Consider the following 20,011-nt stretch of genomic DNA (forward strand, 5'->3'; position numbering starts at 1 on the left):
TACTGCAATTTCATAGACAGGCCAGCTTGTGGTTCCTTTCAAAAGCAATAGATCTGAGTTGCAGTAATTTAAGGTCAAGAATGAATTAGGACCCATAACACAAATGGAAAAAATCAAAGAATGCAGCTTAGGGCCAGTTTCAGAGTGAAGGAAGTTAGGTAAACTCAGAGGTTTAACATGCTTATTTATAGTTCATTACTCTAAGGGAACTAAAGGTGGTGAGATCAGTTCGCTTCTGTAGACTGGAGTGGAGGACCAGAATATTCAGTTCTGGTGGAAATAAAACAGCGGAGATATGATGAATCCTAGGATCACACATTCACTAGAATCCACTTCCCACAACTAGGCACATGGTTGGCTTCTGCTAACGGATGTTATGACAACATCAATACACTGGCTACGTTACTGATTACTCACAGGGATGTAAAATAATGGGTTTACACAAAAGGTTACGTTGTGTCCCGGTAACAATAGCACTAATATTCACAACAGGGATGCTTACTTATTCACAGAGCACCATGGTGGGAACTAAAGACCACAAGTAGCTTGCAGCAATGAAGTGGAAATCATAGTAGTAGAAATAGAATTGATTGACTACCTTGAACCATTACTTCACAAATTACCTTCAATGGTGGCAGTGATCGAGGGCACACAGTGGAAAGTAAAATATGTGTCGTCATTCCAAGGAATGGGTGGGAGGGAAGGGGGTGCCAGGTGAAACATGTGATCCCTGGGATGGCCAGTGATTGTCTAAGATCTGTTCCTTCCGTTGCAGTCCCTTTTATTACTTTGGCCAGGTAGAGGCCAGGTGTGCTCCCGGGCTCCTTCCCTTCTCAGTTCCTGGATCAGCATAGTTTCCATGTGACCAAAATGGTGTCTGCTTAATCCTCTGTTGTTCAGCACCTGTGGAAGCAATAGGCAACAGCAGTCTATCAGGAAGGAACAGCAGGGTCATAGTGATAGCGAATCATAGAGGTAGTGGAAGGGGACTAGAGTGGCTTATGGATTTTCAATTAAAATAACTAAATTATTAGTTATTTGAGCTCAATGGTGCTATGATTTAGAACAGCATCCATCTTATGTCTACTCCTCATCCAAATTTAATCCTTAGTTTGTCCAAACCAGTTTTTTCCATGCTAGATGCTGCTATGATGACAAAAGAACTCTAGTATCTGCCTCTTTGTGGCTACTGCTTATGTATTTTCAATTAAAACAACTAAATTATTAGTTATTTGAGCTCAATGGTGTTATAATTTAGAACAGCATCCATCTTATGCTTTTTCCTCTTCTGGATTTAATCCATAGTTTGTCCAAACCAGTTTTTTCCATGGTAGATGCTGCTGTGATGATAAAAGAACTCTAGTATCTGCCTCTTCGTGAGGTAGCCTTGAGGGCCAGCAGTGTTCTGTTTAGCTTTGCAACAAAGTGCTCTTTCGGTGACAATAATGCATGTTGTATCACCGCTTGAGATGTAGCTATTGCGCATGCCAAATATGCGAATAGTTCAGTTTTGTTCTGGTTGTTCCTGAGGAAGTTGGACCAATTGCTGGTAGATTTTGCAGTTGCTAATCACTTTGCAGCAAACACCTGTGCCTCTCTTTTGTCTTGTTTGTGCTTTCATACTGTCAGTCCTATACACATCAAATACAATGTGTGAATGGTTATATTTCTGCATTTGCTTCTGTACCTTGGACAGGACTTCATCTTTTGCATAAGACTCAAACGGAGACCCCTTGGTTGGTCTCAAGGCATTTACGAGAGCTGCACTTTCCATTATAATACAACCAGCGGTAAGCTCTTTGTCACGGATGTCTGATGCCTGCTGTTCTAGTAGAAGCAGTAGCTGTGACTTGTTGCCCTGATGCATCTGTCCATTCTGTGTCAGTGATGGTGGGCAATTTTGATTTTTACGTAGAAAGAAATCATTAAAGTCACACTGTCTGTTCTGGCATGATATGAAAAGGTGGGAGAATAGATTAGTCTTCCTTTATGGTTTGCAGTGACTGTTTGCCCTTGGACTCTGTAGCAGACATCTTGCGACTGAACAATAAAATTTTGTTCTTGTATACTGGCTTTATAATTTGCTGGGTGTCTTAAGTTTCTCAATAAAGTTTGTGAATTGTGCCTGTCCATGGCTCTTCATAGACCTCAGGGATTCACTAATTTTGCTGTCCATAATTTCATGACTGTGTAGCACAATCAGATCCACTGAATCTTCCTCAAAAAGGTTGCCCATCTCTTTGATTAGGTTTGCTGGATTCTCAACCATTTTAAGAAACCTTTTCTGCAAAGTTTCAGTTTCATCATGATGTTCACCCTCAGATTTTGCACCACCATCACTTCTAGTCTCAAACTCATCAATCAGGTGCTTGCTTCAGGACCAGCCACTATCCACCCTCTGAGAGCATCTGCATCTTCAAGTAGGTCGATGGCTCCCCATCTCCTCGTGCACTTGGTCTATAGCCATTGAGGAAAAAGGGCAAGTAGTTTTATGGACAGTGAAATTTCCTTTTGTAAATTCAACAAATGTGTTGTTTTGGAGAGCCTCCATGTTTCCCAAATAAATTGAAAGCCACCTGGCATAATGTACATGGTCCAGGACAAAGAATAAAGGAATGAGTTCCTGCAGCATGTCTTTGTACAAATTGAAATTAGACTCCTGGTATAATCTGATGAAAACAAACACTTGAGCTCGCTTTCTTCTGCTTCCAGGATATATGCCATATATGTGAAGCAGAGAAAAATGATTTTACAAGGGCACCAGTCCAACCACTGTATTTGAAGAGGTCACCAAGAATTTTGAATGTTGTCATTTCTAAATGCAGTCCTCCAAACATGATAACCATATCACATACTGCAATGGCCATTCCCATTGGATCTGCTTGGCAATTGCAAATAGTGGCTGATCAACCGCTTGAACTGGGGTTTGGCTAGGATTGAGAAACTGTGTGGTTGCTCTTGCAATATTCATGGCATGTTTCATCATTGCAGTTGAATGAGCTGCCTCTTGAAAAAGAGGCAACATCGATGACAAGCTTATTTTAAAGTGGGTCTGCTGCATCTGAAAAGCATGATGAACAGAGTATTTTCACTCCTGTCCAACAGACTGACTTTCTCAAGACATTCATACTCAACAGAAGTATGCTTAGAAAACACAACTTGTTGGTGTCTGGCATCTCCACTGGATGGAGGGGATTCTCATGTTTAAAGTGAGCAGGGGGTACATTTGTGTAATATTCAGGACGAGAAGGTACTTTTTTGACTTTGTCCCACTTTGGATGATTTGGGCCAAGTTTCTGTCCTCACCCTTTTCATCAGTGCTTTGATGCTGAAACAAAGCTATGCCTGTTCCACAGAAGGATATTTGTGCTGTTGTGGCACTTGGATTATGGTCCAGATTGTCAACAGCACAAGTTGTAAAGAGACCTTTTCTTAGTGTAATGGGACAAACTACTTCTTCCTCCACAGCCCTTGCTACAACTGCATCCCCCAACCCTTTAGTCAATTCCAGAACCCTATTGTAGCTGGTGCTGATTCCATGTTGATGAAGTATATAGATTAATTGATGCTTTCTGGTTTTTGCAAACACCAGGAGGTTCTCTTGTTATGGAATGTCTGGTAAATGTTGAAGATATTGGAGTCTTCCAACACTTGAAGTGGAAAAGTTGTGCTAAAGCTAGATCAGCAATTGATGTTCCATATGTAGGTTGGGATTTTATATCACCACCAATTACAGCACACTTACAAATTCCAACAAACTTGGTGGTACAGATTCTCATCCAGTGTCTGCTGTTAGGGTTCCATCAAATTCTTTATCATGTTCAAGGATCTGCTTCCTCAATATCTTGGCTGCTTTGTTCATGATTAGTACATCATTGTAGTCACATGCTGTGGCTAGGACTTCTCACACTTTCCAATTGTACGCAAGTCAACTCTTTCTTCCCTTTTTGAAGGCCTCCAGTTCTGGGATATGGGTATCTGTTCTTTCAACCGTGTTTGGTGCACAAAGGAAACATCAACATTTAGCTGTTTCAGTCTTTCTTTGTACTAATCATAAACTTCTACCATCCTAAAGTAGCAGCACCCATCTGTAGTCAACTGCTTGTCTCTTATGTACATCTCAAGCTCAGCAAAAGCATGGGCACATGCCTGTTGTCTGTACTGCATGAAATCATCTCCAATTTTCTTAGAAACAATATCTCCAGCACTAAGGTTGGTTGGAAGTTTCTCATCTAGTACGTTCATGGCACATCTTTGCAGCTTTTCGTGTAAAGCCAATGTCATGGACAATTGTAAATCTTTCATTGGTGCTGGTTTTTCACAAATAAAGCAGATTCCTTCTTTCTCATTTTTAGAATCTTCTGCACCTTCTTCACATGCCTTCTGGCTACTATGTGTGAATTTTGCTGACGGGACATCTTTTGTCCTACAAGATAACTTCTTTTTCCTTTCTAGTTTTGTGGTTTTGAACTTCAGTGTACATGATTCATGATATGTAGTGTTGTTATTTTCAAAGGTCTGCAGAATTCCATCCCCTACATCAAGACTTTGGGGATGAAATGGTATAGGCATTGCATTTAACTTATATAATTCAGGAATGTTTGTAGCAAGGGTAACATAGCCAGCACCAGATGCATCCATTAGTTTTTCATGTGTGCCTGCTTGGAACCAGCAACAAAGCTTCACGTTAGTTGTACTATCTCCCTTCAGGAAAGACATCGATTTCCAAGATTGTGCTGCCATTGCTTTTTTCCTATAGGCCAAGGGTTTATCATTTTACCACCTATACAACATATGTGCACTTTCAGATGTGATATAATACCAGGCTCAGATATGTCATAATCCTACCTCTAGCCCGATCATTCATCCATTACTATTTAATTCCTGTGTGATCTGTACACCCTCTGGAAGATTAAAGACCCATTTTCCTTGGCTCAGCTCTCCCATGCTGGCTGGCACTTCCTGTCAGTTCATGTGTGGCTGTTTAACTTTGAACTGGGGCTAGCTAAACAGCATTTGGGAAACCTAATGACAAATATCTACCATTAGCTAAGTGTTAACCCCGTGCTGAGTGTCACAGTTATAGTGTCAACCAGTGTGCCCTGGTAATGCACTGGCACTACCCTATTACATTGAGTTAAATAACCATTTGTTTTAAATGAGGACGAAAATGAATTAATTGGGGCTTAATTGATTTCTAACCTACACAAAATAAACTGATCAAGCTGGAGTTACCCCGAATCCATGTATTACCTGACCTTTTACCTTGTATATGAACTAAAATACCAATTTTGGCCTTTTTTGTGGGCATTTTTGATATAGTCACAGCCATCTTGGATATTTCTAGGCAGCAAAATTAGGTATCTAAGTATTTAAAGGCTTGCTTCTGATATTTTAACATAAACTGGCAGTGACTGAGGAATTCGAACGTGATTAACCAATCAAATGACAATATTCTGATATCCAACAGAAGCCATTTTGAAAATTTGCCAGCCATCTTAGAAAATGGCAAAATTATATGTGGCCGCAGGTTGATGATGAGACAGAAGAGCAAGAAGAATAGTTATGCCAAATTGCATGATTGTATCACCATTTGCACTTTTCCCCCTATTATTTTGAAGTTACCAGCTCCACTAAAAGACTCCTGGAAATAATTAATCAAATAAAATATTGTTTTCAGAATCTCATAGAATATATACATTACTGACCCTTCTCTGCACATGGTGTTTGACGGAGATTTAAGAGAGAAACTAAAGACGCTCAGTTACCCAGTTACCTAGCCATGTATTATTCGTTAATGTCGAACGCCCTACACGTAGGGAATAACTTGCCTTACACCCATAGGTAATTACATAAGAAAAGTTGATCTCCCTTACTAGGAAATGAAACTGTCCCATTTTTGTGGTTAAAACACAGGTAATTGACTAATTCACCAGAAGCATTAGTCTCACAATATACCAGTCCCCTGTGCTCTTAGACTCACTGGATGATATAGAGTCTCATTTCCAGTACCTCATCCAGCTCCTCAATGAAGCATTTCCTAGCCAAACCCTCTCAAAACACCCTGACAACATCTACCACTAATGCTTAACTTTTCATCGTTTTTCTATCTCTCTCACCTATTATTTTAAACACCTCATGTACTATGAAAAAAATAGAAAATTATCTCAAAACTTCGGCTTTTTCCTTTATTTTAATTCAACACTTACACTTTACTTCCATGAAGGAGAGCTGGTATAACAATCCTTTCATACAGGCATTTCAAGTCTTCCCAGTTTTCTGTACACACCACATACATGCTATCTTCCTTGTTTCACCTATTCTGTGGTTCACCTCATATCTCATTCTGCCATTCCTTTTTTCTTTCATATTAACATATATTGTGTTCATTGCTCCATGCTCCTGGTTTCCATTTACCATTATAACCTTGCTCTTGCTAACATTGACTCAATTTTCTCTTGTAAACACCTTTAAACTTACACAGGATTTTGCAGTTTCTCTTTACTATATAAATTCGGTGCTTTCTCATCTGCAAATGTCTGCTGTTCCATATTTCATTTACAACCCATTGTCTCATCTCACAGCTTTGCAGCTACATCCATAAAGATATCAAAGCATCATTGGAACATAACACCCTCATTAAAGAACCTGCTGTACATCAAACCACTTTCCAATGTATATGTTCCATAATGAACACTTTTAATAGTTCTTTTAAATGTATCTTCTATACCATACATCTTCAGCACACCCCAACCTCTGTCATAGGTTTTTCGAGGTTCAAACCCCTTCCTTTGTACAATACGCAATGTGCTATACAATCCTTAGTTTCCTTTATTACCAATGTTTTCTACAAAGGAACAAAGTAGCATCTCAGCTGTCATCTCATCCACTTTTTTTTATCTCTTCAGCCTCTTAATTGTCTTTATAGCCTCAATGGTTACTTCCAGAACCATCTTTAAACTCACCCTTATAATAGGCCTTTCTACTCTTGCATCATTCAGCTCAAACCCTCTTTAGTGCTTCACAATCAGTAAAGCCTAAAAAATCTCACTCCACTGAGTCTTGGTTGAATTCACTTCAGGAAGCATCCATCCATTTGCACATTTTCTTCACAAATTCACCTTTTCATTAATTTTTTGACTCAGGAACACTCTGATACTCTGAGTCTCTCTCTCTTCAAGAACAACAGGTTCTTATTCTTCTTGGGAAATATCTCCTTGGTCATCACTATGGGACATATCACTTTCCTGGAACAGCTCTTCTAAGCTCAAAGATCCTTCACTTGATCCTTCTTGTGTTTGTAATCCTCAGTTTCTTCACTTGTAGACGTAGTCCTCTTCATACTCCTGGTAGTTACACAACTGAGAAACAGGTGGCAGTTATTCTCCTCTAAATCTACTGTAGGACTAATCCTCAATGGTTTGTCTGTCACTATAGGACAAGGAATAAATGGTACACCACCAGCTTCATTACCCAATAGAACATGTACACCTTCCACAGCTAGTGATTCCTCTACAGCAAATTCAACTTCCCCTGTCACCAATTCACACGACAGGTGCAAGCAGCATATAGGAGTTACCTCTTCTCCTCCTACACCCTTCAAAATAAATGAATCTCTTGTGAGACTCTTCTCCAACTGTGGGTGAGCACCACGTACTACCACGCTATGGTTACTCCCTGTATCATGTAATACCTTAACTGATACCTGGATTATGAGGATTTCACATTCGATTGCTGAGGGGTATTACTTTACATTCCATTGGTATTACCACTTGTAGAATTTCCGGTAGTAAATTTGTTCTTGAAATTTGGATGAGACCTGGTATTATAGTTCCTTTTGCTATTGATACCTTTATAGTCTTCACTCAGTCTAGGAGTTTTGTCAAGTTTCTCAAACAGGCTGATATGTGTTCTGGAATTCCTCTAAGATACTGTTCAAGAACAAATAACTCCTCAAGTTTGTCAATAGTTTTAACTTTGCAGCCTCCAACCTTCCTTAGAAACCCCTCACTTTGTCGGCAAAAATCCAAGGAAATTATTATGTCATTCTTTCTTAAAGATCTGAATCTTTCACTTAAATACTCTGGGGTCATCTGGTAAACTTGTAGTACATTATGGTTGATTACCTTGTAATCTTTATACTGATCAGTTGATAATGCTGAATATGCACTTCTCCCTTTACCAGTCAAGAAACTTTGTGACAAGAATGACCGTTTATCTTCTGTCCATCTCATACCTGAAGTCACTTTTTCAAATTGAACAAAGAACTCATCTGGAGATTGTTCAGTAAACATAAGGATTAACTTCTGCACTCTTACCACATCAAATACAGGGTCTTGACTACCTTGGGTAGGGTTAGACCAGTGGTTCTCAACCTTTTTCACTCCATTCCCCCTTCATGAATTCTCAACATTTGTATAGTTTACAGTCATAATTATCTTATATTTGATAGATTCCTGTGATATGCTTAAATTACATCACTAGACAACAAAAGACTAGCGGACAATAGCAAATTTGAGTTTGGTTAAGAAAAAGTTCAATTAACCTCTGCATGTTTTATCACACATCAGTGAGAAGGATGATATTCTCTCTTTTCAGTCACACCTACGCTGCACAAACAATTACAATTTTGCACACATACATACACTCACATTCATAACAATATTATGTAACAAAATTTTATTGTCAACTTAATCACTTAAAAAAGAAAGTTTTTTTTTATTCAGATTCCTAACATTATTTAGAAATGTATAATTTGCAACAGCCCACCATGGCCCCCAGGTTGAGCTTAATCAAACTTCTTTCTGCTTCTGTGTCTAAGCTCTATCTCTGCATCACTTTTCTCTTTATTTTTCTCCTGCTTATTGATAAGATATGCCTGTGCTGCATTCAACAACTCTTGTGCTAATTCTCACTCATCTTCATCAATTATTCTATCAGATTCCTTTAATGCTTGCATAGCAATGCATCTGATTTGTGCCTTTACCATATTAATAGACACATTACCACCACATGCTATTGCTAAAGCACTCCACTGTGACTATATTCAGATAATTCTTGGATGGAAGGAGCTGCTAAAAATTCCTGAACATTGAACTGAGTCCTTTTCTCTAAGTTACTCAACTAACAATTCAATGCAATTCATAAAACAACTATGCGGTCACTCTCCTGTCAAAATATATCCCTGACACCACTAGTATAAACCATAAACCAAAGTTATATTTCCTTCTGTTCCTGGGACTTTAGGCACTAATTAAATCTGTGATGAAGTGCTCCAAATATCTGGTTATTACACTTATCAATCATAACATTCAAAGTTACCTCACAACAGCCAGATACCTGAATTTTCATAACAGATAAAATAAGACTGAGTACTCTGAAGGCAACAGTGATCCCTTAAAAAACTTATTAAACATGTGAGAAATCAGACTAAGTCCAACAATACAAGTGAGAGGTATTCATATAGACTTAAATTAATTAATGGGCATCACTACATCAAATCACTTTTAACTGTCTCTACTCTCTTAACTCACTTCAAGAAAATTGAAGGAACAGCATAATCTATCACTTTGGTAAAACAGATTTATTCCTATCACTGGTGGTTAGTAAATGAAACACTGTTTTAAAGATTTTAAGTAAATGTTTTTAAATAATTTTTTTAAAAATAGAATTCACAATCTTGAGAAATTTTACTATTACTTGAAAACAACATAAAATTTAATTAATTCTTGAATTAATTATCAAACAATATTAAACCAAAATTAATTTATCAAGAAATTAAATTGACTAAGTAAAATTCAAACTGTTCAGAAATACTTAAGTTCTGAAAATAAAATAAAAATAAATGAAAATTAATTCACAAGTGTTAAAGTATGATATTAAAACAAGTATGCAATGTTAAACAGAAATTGTGAATACATAACAAGAAAACACAAAATGTATAAAATTTATCACCAAATGTGAAAAATAAGAAATTGTAAACAAAAAGAATATAAAAAAACGCTTCAAAACGATTTAACACAATTCACAAAACACAGAAAATTGAAATGGGGAAAAATGAAATAAAATCACCAGTATCATAAATATTTTAAGTGCACTTAAAACTGAAATTCACTACCTTTTCACAAGCTGCAGCTTCAAAATTCACCAAAACACTTGATAGGTCTATTCCCATTGTGGTAACTTGTAGGAACTTCTTTACATACAAGATATGTGACACATGGAATAAACTGCCACCAAAAGTTGTAAACAGCAACAGTGTGGAAGAGTTTAAAAGAAAGCTAGACAAAATCATTAGGACTGTGAATAAATGAGCACACAATGTCTCCTAGGATGGACGAACAAGTCTTTGAGACACCCTAATCCTTGTAACTCCTTGTAACAATAACACTGAGAACGAGCGCTGTTAAGAAATACACTTTGACAATGTCTGTTCAGATTCCATAACTGCAATTTTATGATAAATCTAGCAAACACTAAGAGCGACCAAGTACAAAATCTTTACATTACTTTACAAAAAGAAAGTTCCTCGATCAGGAGAGAGAGAGAGAGAGAGAGAGAGAGAGAGGACCAGCTCGCAAAGGTCTCTAGGATAAGAATGACAAGAATTCTATGTATGAGAACTACTGGTTAACTCAATCCCAATATGCCTGACGTCACTACTAGGCGAAACATTTTGGGGCCAAGGTCTCTGTTATCTTACTTTACAAATTTATAAATTCCCTTTAAAAAGAGAGAGAGAGAGAGAGAGAGAAGAGAGAGAGAGAGAGAGAGAGAGAGAGAGAGAGAGAGAGATTTTATGGTTATTAGTAACACTACACGGTCTGAGGATAATAAGAATTCTTTTAAATTGAAAGCAAACTTCTAAATGACGTCACTTACTTCCTGACAAAGCTTTGCGCGAGAGATTCTATGCAAAATCTTTTTGAGGCCAGGGTACAACAATGACATAATTGATTGAAGTATGTTCTGAAAGCTAAATGATGCAACATTACGAAACATTGTGCAGTTGCCATGTGGTTTAGGGCAAGACAAAGGAGAACCATATGGGTTCAGTACTGCACGTGGCTAATCATATGAATGACATGTTTACAAAAAAGAGGAGGAAGATCGAGTCCCTTTATCTATAAGTGATGACAGCTTTCCAAAACAAAACGAAGAGAGCGAGGCTCCTATCTCAACTGGGCAAAATCTTACGGGACTTACTGTTTATTTTTCAACTCCCTAACGTCACACCGGACGCCGTGAGTGTGGAGGTTGCAGGGAAGAGGTTCCTGCGGCAGTTTGAAACATTGTTTATCTTATGCAGGTGCCACACAAGACTAGGGGGAAGGCTCGACCCTCTGCAGTTGCCGCTAAGCGATATAACATGTTTTAAAATACTGCGGCGGTTCCGGGCGCCTTCATTCAAAATAAACACTGTTTTCTATATGATTATGGGCTATGTCACTTGAATGGTTACTTCCCTTCATTGATTATATTTGATAACTATGTTGTGAAGTTAGTTCCCTTATTAAGTAACTCTCATTTGTAACCTAGAAATTGTTTAAAGCATATTATTATTGTGAGTAACTGATATTAGCATAAAATCTATACTTTTATGAATAAAGTGACTACATTTATTATCTTTTCAGTAACAATATCAAGTTAATTATTTCATGTCTGTAATGCATACTTAAAGTAGCAGTTATTCCAACACCTCTCATTTGTGTACTTTCAGACTGCATTCATAGACTAGCAAATAGACAGAGGTCTTATATGAACGCAGTCTGGGGAATCCTTTGGCACCTCGATGGTCCAAATGCTTTCCCTGGGGATGCGTTCATTACTGAATTTAAAGTGAATATATCAAAAGGACCACAATACATAAATAGACCCTCTAACTTGACATGGCCACTAACATGCAGATGAACAGGCAATTGGTTGCTGTAGTGTTACCTGTTCAGTTGGTCGTGTCTTGCGGTAATGGCTACAGAATTAATTGGGAAGGTGTTTCGGAGGAGAGCTTTGTGGGATCCCCACGATTCGCTTCATAAAATTACATTTCTAAAAAGAAATGGAAGATGTAGAATAGAATGAGTGGCCCTTAAATGTAGCCATCGGCGTCATGCATTCAACTTCCAATCTCCACGTAAATTCAAAGGTGCCAACTATTAAGCACTCAGCCACTCACAAATAAGCCTTGTTCAGCTGCATACACTTGATAACTATACGAATTCTCAGTGCAGCAGCATCACTTATTTATGAAATATTCGTGGTACTTTGCACTGTCTTCATTAATGTTAACAATGAATGTACAAACAAAACTGATTTTTCCTTGTGTTACTTTCTTTTATGTAAAGTTTACCATTGAACTACTTTCTTTTTTTTTAAATGCCAGTAACTCGTTTTAATTCAGTATAATGCGGCCAATTATTAATTTAGTTTTATATAATTTGCAATTATTTCTAGTTTCTTTTGTTACTTAAGTATCCCTATTTGCAGTTAGTTTTGTAATGATAAAAAGTTAAAATCCGCATTTTCTTTTCACTTCCCTTAAAGTAATAACTTTAAGGGAAGTGAAAAGAAAATATGGATTTTAACTTTTTATTATTACAAAATTTACTGCCAGTAAGGTTACTTCCTAAAAGATACTTCAGGAGAGATGGGTTGTCTATGGTTCATCGTTTGTTTTGTGAGACTGACTTCTAGTACTGCAAGTCAAGAATGAAATGACCGTAAGGTCATACGTTGTCTATCGTCAAGTTTAACACTTAGATGTTCTATTAAAGGCAATTTCCTATCCAAACGTGACAATGACTTATTTGCACAGCAGTATATCTTTGACCACTAAGAGTGACGCGTGGGAGGGTGGCGTTTCTGGTGGCCATGTGTCGTTTTGAGGCTGCTCTCCCACCCAAGTGGTGCCTGCACCTCGAGCGTTCCCGCGGCCAGTGTGGCCTTACCCAAATTATTCAGTCAGTAATTGCTTGTTGGCAGCAAAGCAAAACGGAACAGACAGGTTAGAGGATAAAATGCATAATTTGAATTTACGTTATTCTAATCTCGTGAAATCTGAACATATTTTGCATACATTTTACAAGGCAAATATTGTAATAATATATAATTATATATATATTAATTATATAATAATATATAATATATATTATATATATATATTATATATATAATATATTATAATATATATATATATATATATATATATATATATATTATATATATTATAGGCAGATTGTATTAATATATGCATATATATATATATAGTTTCCCGTTCTTCTGAAGATTTATTTGTTTTATAGAATATTTTTCACATTTCTTAAAAACCACTTCTTTTTTCAGAACTGCTGTTGACCCATGGCTTCACCAAAAGAGTAAAGTAAACTGCATTACTTAGCTGGCTGAGCTAAATTGCGTTGTGCTGTCCCAAGAAGGTTAACAACCCAGTGCAACAAAGAAGCACCACACAGGAATTGCATAGCCAAGTGGATGAATAAATCTAAGGAAACAGGTTTTGTTATTGATAAACCAAGGTCAGGTAGACCATGTGTTGATGAAGTAACTGTAGCATCTGTAGACCAGCACTTTAAAAGAAATCCGAGAAAGCCTAGGACGAGCATCTTTGGAGGTTCTGCGACAAAAACTTGAAGTTTTGAAAGCTACAGTTTTGAAATGGATCTCTTGTTGCTAGATGAGGATTATCATTCACAATTTAGTTTCTGTTACCAGTTCAACGAAAGAATTAATACTGATTAATGTGGTACTTCCTTACCGCACTGGGTTGTAACCTTTGGAGAGTGACAGTACATTTTCGTTGAGTTGAGGCTTAGCCAACCTGAGAACGCAGTGTACTTTCTCTTTTAGTGAAGCCATCATGAAAAATAACGGATTTTAAAATTTCAGAAAACGTGAAAAATATTTGATAAAACAAATAGTAAATAAATTTTCACAAGAACAGGAAAACTAGACACATCAAGCTTTCTTATTATTTAACAGAGTAATTCTATCATGTATATATATAGTTACGAAGCTTCACGTATTTTAATTTGCATCATTACTCTATGAACACACACACATACTAGAGCGCGCGCAGCGACACACAACCACACACACACAACACACATATATATATATATATATATATATATATATATATTATATATATACTATATATATATACATATATATATATATATATATATATATATATATATAATATATATATATATATAGTATATAATATATGGGGTGTCCATAAAGTCTTTCCCGGATTTCAAACCTTTATTACACAAACTTTCGGTAGGCGGGGTGAGTCACCCACGTCTCTCCCTTGACTACTCGGGGCAAAAAAGCAAATAAACGATGCTTGATGTCATAAGAGGAATAATTTGGTCTTTGTACTGGAATAACGATTTGATAATAATCAAAACGATTATTAACCGGAATCAACTTACAGCTAGTGGCAGGTGCTGCTGTTGAATTAGGTTATTCAAAGTGCTGTAAAAAGACTTATCATGAGTCATAGGGAGACTGGCGAAAAACGTCATCTTAGAACTGTAGTTATCTAGAATTTGGGTATATATTTATTATTCAGAAATTTATTCAAACGTATAACAAAAGTCTGGAAGGGTAACAATTTTTTAAAAAGTATTTGTATAAAAAAGTTATTTCATTATTGAACCCAGACCAGCTGGAAGTTACAGTAAAAGCCCTGTGGAAAACGGTAACCAATGAGTTTGATTTAAAGTTAAAACAGCAATGACTATTAAAATTCAAACCTTGACTGGTCGGTAAAGTCTTCTTTTCTAAACGCTGACAAATTTAAACTGTCGTTTTCTCTCGAGTGACTAAACCGTCTAGAAAGGGTAACTTGTCGTTTTCATGCTTTATAGTGAACTTAATATTTGAATGTGCTGTGTTAGCACACTGGACAATCATATCAACCCTTTCTTTATTTCTAAAAGTAGAAAAGTGTCATCAACATATCTACAGTAAAAGAGGGGGAGGAAGGTCAGTGGGCAATTGTCCACAAATTGCTCCTCTAGTGAACACAAAAATATTGGCAAAGGTCGGGCCGAGTGGAGATCCTCTTGCCATTCCTTCAACTTGACAGTGTCCCGCGCTGCCAGTAGTGAAAGTTTCTTGAAATTATCCCGGTTAAAACGCCTAAACACTGCGTTACTTTAAGTAAAAATCTTGTTTAGGCTGATCCCAATTGTCTCTTCTACAGGGACATTTTGTGAATAAAGATTCTACATCCAGACTAACCATGTACAAATCTGAGTCTTGTATTAAAATTCTGTTCCTAAATTGCTCTGTGTTCTGTGCAGAGTAATTATTGTTGGTTAAATTATATAAAAGAGGAACCACAAATTTTGCAAATTTATAATTTTGAGTATCGTATGAAGTCAGAATGGGTCGTACAGGTAAGCCAGCTTTATGTACTTACTTTAGGTAAGTCATTTAAAGTTCCATATGACTAAGTAAAGATTGGTAGAATCATTATCAATAACCTTCTGTTCAGCTAATTGTTTTAAGAATCTATTAACGCTGTCCTCATTTCGAAAGATTGTGGAGAAATTTGGGTCAATTAATTCTTAAATTTAGATTCATCACTAATATAGTTTCAATCTTTTTATGTACTCAGTTCTGTTCATCAACACCACACTTATACCTTAATCGGTTTCGTTATAATTATATTTTCATTTTTACTTAGATTTGTCGGAATTTGTAAATTCCTTTCCTTAAAGAATAATCCAACTACAAGGTAGACTCAATTCTTTAGGAAAGAGGATTTAAAAACTCTGAAAAATCTAAGTAAAAATCAAAATATGATTTTAACGAAACCCCCTTAAGGTACAGGTGTGGTGTTGATGAAGGAACCTCTTTACCCCGCGAGTTTACTTCGGCATGGAATTCTTTGTTTATTATGTCATGCTGCTTTTGTAACGTTTTTCTACATTTGTATTTATTCAATTTTTCTCATATAATTTTTTTTTATATTTTGGTTGTACTTTGAAGTGTGAGCCTATATTTTATTTTATCTTATTTTCATGTATTATTCCAGCTTTGATAGTGAGACAGATATCTTGAAACGTCAGCAATAAGCAATAAAGAAATGTCCTAACTGTGGACGTCATCTTCGGCCCTTGGTCCTTTATATATATATATATATATATATTATATATATATATATAGAGATCGATATATATATAAATTTGTTTTATATAGTATATAGATTAAAGATATATATATATATATATATAGATATATATATATATATATATATATATAATTTATATTATATATATAATATATATCTTTAAATCAACGGTGGAACAAGTGCTTTCGTAGTATATTCTACATTTTCAATTTCACAATGAATATAAAAGAAGTTGACAGGCCTTTACATACAAAATCAAAAAGATTGGGAGGGGTTACAGTTTATTAATCTGGGCGGCATGTTCTTTAAGCAAATGAGATAAGGAAAGAGGATCAAGGTATAATCCTGGGTGGAGGTTTAAATTGCTTTTTGACGTGGCTTCGATCAAGATGGACTCCAATATTGAAGCCACTGGAGAAGCTTGAAAGGGTTAAGCTGTTTTATTATTCGTGTCCTTATTTGTCTATCGTATATATTATCATCATTATTAATATTACTTACTGTACATGTTTGTGATTTCAGTTGTTCTATAAACTGGTCGACAAGTGGTCAGCTTATTATCATTCACTCTCGCATGTGATGCTGTCATTAGACAATTCTTTTTCCCCTGTGACTTTTTTTTTGATTTAAGTAGTTAATTAATTTGGATGAACAATTTTGTTTTGTTTGTAAAGACGTATAATACATTTTTCGCTTTATTTTTAAGAGGTTTCTCGGTCACTAGTTTTATACTTTGTTTCATTTTGTGCCCGAAATTGTGTTAATTACTCGAAAGCACTTAGCACTCTAGCTTTTCTTGTTAGACTTTTCCCTTAGCATTGGCTGATTAACAAATCATGTTAATTTCTTTGTGATTTCGTATACACACACATTATATATATATATATATATATATATATATATATATATTATATATATATATATATATATAAAATCCTCTTGTAGTTTAAAATATATATATCTTGTACAGGATTAAAGCTTTCGACCATCAACTGTGGTCTTGTTCACTAAAGTGTGATATGTCACCTCAAGGAACTAACAAGTAAGAAAACAGACATTTTGAAAAAAAACAACGGTTAGGTAACAAGCTAGTTCCTGTACAAGATATATATATTTTAAACTACAAGAGGATTTTACTTCATTGTGGATTGTATCCCCATATATATATATATATATATATATATATATATATATATATATATATATATATATATATATATATATATATATAAAGGTAATGCCATGGAGGAAAATGAAAAAGCGAGAACTGCCGTGATCTTTCGATCTTAACGCTTTAAGACCGAAAGATCTCGGCAGTTCTCGCTTTTTCATTTGCCTTCTTGGCATTACCTTTATTTATACATAGCATCACGTTTTATATATTTCGTGATCACTTTATCATATATATATATATATATATATATATATATATATATATATATATATATATATATATATATATATATATATATATATATTATATTTATAATCTGCAGGTCACTTATACGGGAATATCATATTTATCTATAACAATCACAATGTCATCCTAACTTGATACCTTGATACATAACTATGAAATAAAGTAATTCCGGAGTTAACTACATCATTCTGGATAATGTTCATGATCTTGTAAAAGGTGTGGCAGTTCTTTTCCAGCTTTTTGTCAAATTTAGGTAGAAAATTCTCCAACTCAATGTAAGTAGCTACAGCAGTTTTCAAATGATTCGCTTTCTCACTCTCGTGGTGGTCATGAAAAGCTTATGAGGTTCTAAATCCAACTTATTCTTTCGAAACTGTTTAAGGGCAAAGTAAAGTTAACCATTATATGACTCAGACTCCGTGACGTGCAACTGCAGTATGCATATTATTTAAATTTTCATAACCTTTAATTACCTCACTCCGTTACTGAGTGTTCTTTTGAAAATAATATACGCGGCCAACAATAGTTATTTGTTGCCTTACTGCCACACAACCAAGAAATACTTGCAATGTTCAAAGTTAAACTTCCCTCCGAATGCTTTGTTTACTATTACATAGTTGAATTTATTTTCATAGTACGCCTTTCGAAGGTTTTAGAATGAGGTCATTGACGATGTCAGCTGCCGTTGGTAATCCATGTTCAAAAGAGTATATACTACATATTTTGCAAAATAATAAATAATCTTATAAACCTTACAAGTGATTATGAGAGAACAGAAGTTACTGAACGTGTTTTAAAACCTAATTGTAAACATAGTCCAAAATATAAAATAGTGCAAATAAGATTTGTAGAAATAAACAAATTCACAGCTCAAGTTCCAGTACAATATGCCAAAATGCGCTTCGTGCGAGTAAAGTGCGAAGAAGCGACTTATCTGCTTTTACTGATTGGTAATTGAATTTTACAGCAAACCTTATCATCTACTAGGTGCCAGATGCGCCCAGATTTCAAGTGAATAGTGATCCCTAGAATTATAGTTTTTTGGAAGGTACTATACGGACCCTTATTTTGGCTGAAGGAGTACGTATCTCGGAGACGTTTTATCCTGATGAAATTTTTTCCGAAGGGACCCAACTTAGAAAACACAAGTAGCACAAAAACAATGAACCAAACTGAAAGAATAAACCAACTTGAAAAGAAGTAGAAGATAAAGACAAATAAATCTAAATTCAAACTAGTATCAGTATCTGCATACAAACCTGCAGAAATAATGTTAGACCAACAACCAATGAATTTTACTAAAAGCACAAGAATACTAGGAATGCAATTCGGACAAAGAGGAATATCAAGACATGCGAAAGAAAGGCTAAGAATAGCAAGAACACAAAATACAAAGTTAAAAAGATTTAGGAATAAGAGCACAAATATCAAAATCCATTTCTACAAAAGCCTAATCAGACCAATAATAGAATATCCACCAATACCCACGCGTTCGTTTAGCATCGACTTCCAATATATGTGCATTACAAAAATTCCAAAATAAGATACTAAGGTCTGCAGTGAGAAACAATAAAGATGATGACGATCTGAATATAGAACAAATACTCAAAAAATACAAAGTAGAACCAATTAATCAGAGATTATACAGACTGGCAACCAATATATGGAGAAAACTAGTTCAATACAATAGTAAATTAGCAGAAGAATCGGAAGCAGAAGAGAGAAACCTTGACCCAAACAACACAGACCACAGATGGTGAAGAAGAGTATCTTCATACATTCATCGCGATGAACCTCAACCATTATACTTTAAAGTAATATGTAGAATTTTCTACGTAGATATAATGCAAAATCTTTCTGATAATTAAAATTAAGGTTAAAATGAGAAAATTGGAACTTTTGTTAAATATGATTATACTCTTCGGAAATAAAATTCAAAATATGTAATAGTACAATTCACCACGCTAATATAATGTAAAATCATCATTGTATTACGTTAATATGGATAAACCACACTTTACATTACCCTTCCTAATACTTAACGTTCTAAACTATTCCCTACCATGGTTGGCTAGCTAACTGCCCTCTCTCTTCTTTCACCCATCTTACCTATCAGCGGAAGAAAAGGTCGATATTCATGCACTGAATACTACATATGAGTGAAAATTTTATTAGTGTTTGTTTAAGTAGTCAAATAAAGATACATATTTTCTTACGTAGCTTATACAGTAGATAAGGTTCGGTTTGCATGCTTTTCAGCGAGGGTTGCCACTCATTGCACTGTTGAGAAAGCGGCAATATATATATATTATATATATATATACATATATATATATATATATATATATATATATATATATTTATTATATTTTTCATTTTGAATTGCAAATCTAAACTCACATTCAACAAATAGTTTTATGCAAGTGTTAGTT

The 20,011-nt window shown here is 35.4% G+C and overlaps 1 protein-coding gene across 2 annotated transcripts in view; it reads right to left on the bottom strand.

The window, feature by feature from the left end:
- Positions 1 to 20,011, bottom strand: part of LOC135201686 (lachesin-like) — a 494,533-nt gene that overhangs the window by 133,039 nt on the left and 341,483 nt on the right. The gene's annotated exons all lie outside the window — the stretch shown is intronic.

This window comes from Macrobrachium nipponense, chromosome 28 (assembly GCF_015104395.2).
Source record: "Macrobrachium nipponense isolate FS-2020 chromosome 28, ASM1510439v2, whole genome shotgun sequence".
In the NCBI taxonomy this organism is placed as follows: domain Eukaryota; kingdom Metazoa; phylum Arthropoda; class Malacostraca; order Decapoda; family Palaemonidae; genus Macrobrachium; species Macrobrachium nipponense.